The following is a 6,648-nucleotide window of genomic DNA, read 5'->3' as shown; positions in this document are numbered from 1 at the left end:
CCAGCACAGATCTCGTCCCCTCCCAATTTGAGTGGGAAGAACCCTGTTTACCCCTCTGTCCAGATGCCCAGCTCCAAAAGTGGGAGAGGGAGCAGCCCCATAACCCTGTACCTAAGCACTGCCTCGAACAGAACGCCACATGCCACTCTAGTTTCTTTCCCTGTGTGTGGTGTGTGTTTTTTGTTTGTTTGTTTTTTAAACAAACCCTACCAATAGTGTTTGTGAACCCCTGGGGATTTTTGGGTGGAGCAGGACCAGTGCCTCCATCCTAGCAGAACAAAGACCAGTTCTCAATGGCAAGATAGAAACTAGTGAGAAATCTGTTCCTGCTGGATGCAGGGAAGCCAAATGGGTCTCGCTCGCCCATATCCAGCCCAGGATTCCAGTTTGCCGAGAAATATCCACTGTCCAGCGTTTTGAAACCTGCAGGGGAATGGTGGAGCAGCATGCCACCTGCAGGGGAACGGTGGAACAGCAAGCCCCTCTTGAATTAAGCTGTAGCTGGCCCTGAAATAATTTGGAAGAGCTTCTTTATTTAAGGCTTTCCATGCAGGATGGCGGGATTTGTAGCAGTTGCTGGGACCTGTTCCTCTCTGAAGGCCCTTAGTTTCAGAGCCACCAGACTTTCATATCCCTCTCCTCTCCCAGTTTGTGGGGGACGGGAAGGAATTGAAGGTACAAGCTGGGCTTTCTGCACTCCGAAAGTTACATGAAAAGGCCTTTTCCTAAAGACCAATCCCAGGCCTTCTAAAATCAACCGGCATTTTGCCATTGATTTTAATGGGCTCAGACCTTGGCTCCTAGCATTTAACTAGACTCAGGGTTTCTTTAATTGAAGGCCATTGTAATATAATGCTGATTTTAAAAAAAAATCTAGCTATATTAGCAGGGGACAGATCAAAGCAACACATGGCCTGGCTGGAACAAAACCACGGAGACATCAAAACTGTTAACAAATCAGACAGATGCAAAATTTGAGGGAGGAGTCGTTCCAGCCCTTCCATAATCTGCTGTCACTCTTGGTCTGCCACTCGCTGTCTGTCAGTGTGCATGCTGGCACACATGGGGTGGTACTGCCCAAGTGACAAGTGGCTTGGAAGCACGTGTTTTGGTATAGATCATGGTGGGTCCTCAGTGCCCAGGGGCTGCAATGCAGGGTCTGACAGAGGAAGAAGCCATATTTTTTCTCCACTGTTTTTAAAGCCATCACAGTTGAGAGCACCTAGAGTGAAATCTATTAAATGTATCCCTGTGCCTACAGGTGCTGATCTAGAGCACAATGCAATCAATGGGAATCTTCCCTTTGACTTCAGTGGACTTTGGATCAGACCCATATAGTATACAGTTTGCTACTATTTCTCCCTTTATTAGGGCCCAATCCTCCAGTCCATATGCAGCTGTAATGCCCTTTTTTGAGCATAAGGGCTGCAGGCTCGGTCCTTTCCTTTGATGTTGGAAAAGGGTGACCTATCAGTTAAAAGCTGCTGCCTTCTCTCCCCGCCTTGTCTTCCCCCACTCTCCTATTCTGCCTTTATTTATTTGTTCCCATGGACAGCTGCCCTGCAATGCACGCCCCCGCCCCCATTTGTGCCGAAGCCGACGTGATGTGAAACCTGCACTAAGACGTGCGCGTATGACGTATCTTTGGGTTTGTTTGTCGTCTTTGTTTTTTTGTTTTTTTTAATATAAATATTCTGTTTTTTGTATTTTTGTATATTTTAATCTTAAAGAGAGAGAGGACATAACTACTGCAACTTATTCTCAGGTATTCGAGCAATCTCAGGGATGAACAGCTTCTGCAGCTCCAGTGCTGGACGGAGTGGAATTTTGCTTTTTGTTTTTTAACAGCACAAAGACAGAACAAAGTTTGTATTTTTAAACTGTCAGTCTACCTCGCTGGGTGTTCGTCAGGTGGACTGATTATTTTTAAAACTGTATTTTTAATAGTCTCTTTCTCCTCTCACTGTATTTACATGGGATTTGGGACTTTGTGTCTGCAGGTGGATAAAGAGAAATCAGTCAGTGTTGCAGAGGAAGGTACAGCTGCCTGTGTCTGTATTTTGGTACCGAACTCCAAATTCTCTCCCAGCGTGGCCATGTTCCCCTCTCCCCTGCCCACTCAATCCATTCTCAATTCCCTCTCCCTCCCCACCCCACTGACTGCTCACTGGCTGGAAACATTCTTGTCTCCCTAGTTCAGGGGTTCTCAAACTTTTTTTTGCTGGGACCCCTTTTGAAAATATTTCAGGCTGGGACGGACACCCCCCCCTTTCCTCCCCCGGCCATGCCTCCCTTACCAGCATGCGTGGTGGCTAACAGCTTGCAAACCCCCATAACAACCTCGCAACCCCCGAGGGGTCACAACCCACGGTTTGAGAACCCCTGCCCTAGTTTTTGCCCCAATCTAGTTTTTGATGACTCCACCACTCGTCGTTCTGCCCCACCCCACCATGAAATCTAGTCTCTCTCTGCTGGTGACTTCCTCCTGCTGTAGACACTGGGGTAGTGGAGTTCCCCAGTGGCCTAGCTCAGTGCCTGACTGTAGATCAGAAATGGGGAGCAATGACTGACTGGATGTCACTCCAGCGCTGGGTGGAGGTTAATCTAGACTGGAGGCATATGGAAGCCTGCTGCTCTTGCACCCAGTAATCCCTCTCTGAGAGAGCAAACAGGCTATAACATAAATCCCGTCTCTAAAACCTCCTTTTTCTCTGCACTGCTGTGGCTGTGATGTTCTCTCCTCCTTACTTCCACCTGGACTGTTTGCATCTCTAGGAAACCTGCAGTGTAACCAGAATAAATGTTACAATCCTAACACTCCCCAAGAGCAGACCCTTCTGGTCCAACCATCTCTACCTAGCGCTAATATGCCTTGACTCCCAGCCCCTCCTTGGGGGATGTGAATGCAGCTGGGCACATAACGTGTATGGCAAGAGTTCCCAAAGCCAGCCCTATCACCCAAACTTCTAGCAGATTCAGGTATAATTACTCCCCTTTTCTCTGCCCTGCCCCGTTTTTCCCCTCCTCCCCACTTTCCTCAAATGCTAGCCAACAATTGCTGGGTGGGATTATGGAGTCCTGTTCTTGAACCATGAGCTGTGACACTCCTGTGTGCTCTGCAGCCACAGGATTTGGCTGTACCACCCCTCCCCGGTACAGGGTAATGCTGACACGGTGGTATGTTTCAGAATATGTGTGCCGTTTCCGCTACAAGTTTTAGGTAGTAATAAATTAAGAGAGATCTCTAACCTTCCAAACAGGAACCAGGTGAAAACTGGGGGGGAATCAGAGGCATTGCTTAAGATTTCCCTCTGCTGCTGGGATATGAATTTGGAGAGCAGGAGGGCTTGAAACAATTGGAGTGAAACGCTCACCTCTTAAAACTCTGGGAGCTACCATCCAAGGGGCTGATCCTGTTCCCATTGAAGTTGATGGCAAAACTTCCCTTCTATGGGAGATGAATCAGGACTCAAATGAAAAAGGGGCTAGAAAGCATTGTTTTTATAAACATGCTGCCCTGCTAAATTGTTGTGAAAACTGACTAGCCTGGTCAGAAAATGTATTTGCCTGTCTTTGGCAAGTCAGATATGTATTATAGTGATGAACAATTAGCGCTGCAAGGCTCCTTAGCACACACTTGGTACACATGAAAGCCACCTAGATGAGATGCCAGAGTCTGATGTTGCCTGTATCTAGGCTTGGTGGGTGGAGGGAAGCTCTCGAGCTGGCTTTCCGCCCTGCTGCAGTAGTGAGTGTGGTGAAGTGTTGATGGCCCTTTTGAGGGGAAAAAAGGAATTTTGATTTTTTAAATAGCTATGGGATCTATACAAATCTACCTCAGGATAACTTTTCTGTCTGAACGGGGTAAATGCAATAGAATGCATTGGATTGTGTGCGTCTAACCCTGGGTTCTGGTACCCGTGTGGTCCACAGAGATAACTGTTGACCATCCCTTGGTACCTTAGGTGTGCCAATGGATAAATGCTGCCCCTACTAGTTTTGTATCTATCTGTCTTGAAGAATCGTGTAGAATTTTTCCAAGTAATCAATTTGGTGATTTGCTAGGTGTCTAGAATGTGTAAATATCTATGTAAATCTCTCCACTTTCTTTCAATATTCTCCTTGATTATTGTTTACAAACTTTTTTAAAAAATAGCCAAAGCATCAGATGGGTTTTTGGATCAGGGAGATGGGATCCTCTCTGTGTGCTCTGCCTTGCAACTCTGTCTGTGAAGGGAGGTGACTTAAGTAACCAGCCCCATCCTGGGTTCTGGTGAGAAAGTGAATCATAAACGTACACAGTTCTAAAGAAGCCCTCAGATTTTCCACAGTCAATAGAGCAACTTGCCTCCCAAGAAAAAAGTGATAGATTTTGTAAGGAGAAGCCACGCTAGAGAAGATGGAATTTTTCAATAGTCAATTGCATTTTCTCCTTTTTGTCTGTGGTTTGCAGTATCCTTTGCCACGTACATTATAATATTCTATGTACCGTCATCTACAGACTGAAGATCTTTGTTGTGGCTCTTTCCACTCCTTGACAATAATCTTGCAGATAAATTGCTGCAAGAGACTTACTGTCATCACCTCTTCTGCTCATGCACGGTTTGCAGGCAACAGGCACTCTGCATTATGGGACAGCAGGTAAATGATGCCAGGCTCTCTCTGAGCTAGGAATTGAACCCAGATCTGCCCTATCCACTAATCATCCTTCTTACGCAAGTTCTAAGTATCAGTCCTATCCAAAAATATAGGAGCATTTGAATGTTAGGGGGATAAAATATCCCCCAAGGGATGATCCTCCCCTGGTGCAAAAACCTGGAGTCAAGTGGCCACAAGATTGTCTACTGTCAGACGGAAGAATGTAACTCCATGTTTACTGCTAGCAACCAAAGCTTGTTTGTGTCAAATTCTTGAATTTTTAGGGGGAGGGGGGCTGGGAGGGGTTAAGAGGGTGAATGTGTACAATTTTTGGGGTTGTCTGAGCTGTGGGACTGTGCTTTGTGGAGAGCAGATTTCCTGCTGAAATGTCTGCAGTGAGATCAAAAATACCCATCACTGCATTTCCCCCCCCCCCCCTTTTCATTTTTGTACCAACCATGCAAAATGTTTGATTTTTTTTCTGCAAAATAAAGAATATGGGTAATGGCAGCTGGTGTTTTCCCTTTCATTACTATAGATCTGTCATGTTGAGAAGCATGTTCCCAAAGTCACAAATACTATCTGAATGATAGCTGGTTCCAAAAGTCCAGGAGCAGAGGCCTGGGACTCAGGAATTCTTGGTCCTGATCCACAATGACCTAGTTACTTATATGGCCCTCATTGCTGTGGTACTGGAGCATTCATTGCTCTTATCCTCCCAACATCCCTGTGAAGGAGGGAAATGTTTCCCCCATTTTACAGATGAGGCAGTGGGGCACAGTACATTGTGCCTTTCCCAAAGCAGCACAGAAAATCTGAACCAGGAATTGAACCCAGGTTTGCCTTGTCTACTAATCATCCTTCTTACCCAAACTCTAAGCATCAGTCCCATCCACAAATTCTGATTGACTACAAATCTGAGCACTTCCCAGAATCGAGCAGTTTTGGTCTGGTTCCCCCTCAATCATTTTAATTATCTTCCAATTAACTTTAACATCTACTAAACTTTAAAAGGCTCAGAAACAAATAAGATCTGCAGTTACACTGAAAAAGTGCAAGGGCTTTTAATTTTCATGTACTAATCACCCACTTGAATCAGGAAGTGATCTTCCTTTGCTGGTTGGGGGTTACATCTTCTGAAGCATCTAATGTAGAGAGCTGTCAGGGACAAAGTAGACTCTGTACCCACAGGATAGAATCCAAGCAGCATCCATTCCTTTCTCTTTCCACTAGATAGCACAGAACTTAAATTATGGGGCTTTTTCCTGTCAGAATTTAAAAAAAAATCCCAGAGCCTATCTGCTCTATCTGGTCAGTTTGGTAAGAATAAAAGTTCCTTGGGGTCCCTAGCCAACGTGTCAGTGCTGTAAGCTGCTCTCCACACCAGAGCTGGCTGCATTTTAATGCTGTATTTGGATGCTGGGTGAAGTGCTTTTGGATGAAAGGTGCTATAACAGGGGCTCATTACCATCTGCAGACCCCCACCCCCAGTGGTTTGCAGATTAAAATGCTTAGGGCATCTGGGAGGGAAATAGTCCATGAAAGGATATTTCCCCTTTATAATGTTCTCAGAATACTAACCCTTTCTTTATAGTTGATAAGGACCCAAACCTAAGTCAATGGGGCTGCATGTGGGAGCAGCAATCTTGACTACAGATTCAATCGGAGCCTAAGACTACTTGTAATGTTGATGGCACAGTTGGTGACTTATTTGGGTGGGGACCTTTTCAACCTGTTCTGCTGCAAATTGAACAGGACTCTTAAATTTCTATACATAGGGCCCTTTAACTGTTTGCTATGTTAAACTATTCTCAACAGCTACTTAATGCTATTCTAGCTTGGGGAGCCTAATCTGTTTGCAATTTTACCCAATAAACGTTTGTTTGCCCTGATACCCAGCCTTAATGGTAGACAGTCTAATCACTTAAGGGTCACCTTTCACTGTGAACATTTCAAGGTCATGTACTGCGTGAAAAGATTTAGACAGGGCATGGTGGCAGCAGCTATTAA

The sequence above is a fragment of the Emydura macquarii genome, unplaced genomic scaffold (genome assembly GCF_026122565.2).
Source record: "Emydura macquarii macquarii isolate MOO-44397 ecotype Brisbane River unplaced genomic scaffold, CSIRO-AGI_Emac_v2 contig_820, whole genome shotgun sequence".
In the NCBI taxonomy this organism is placed as follows: domain Eukaryota; kingdom Metazoa; phylum Chordata; order Testudines; family Chelidae; genus Emydura; species Emydura macquarii.
Note: the sequence above shows the minus strand (reverse complement) of the source record.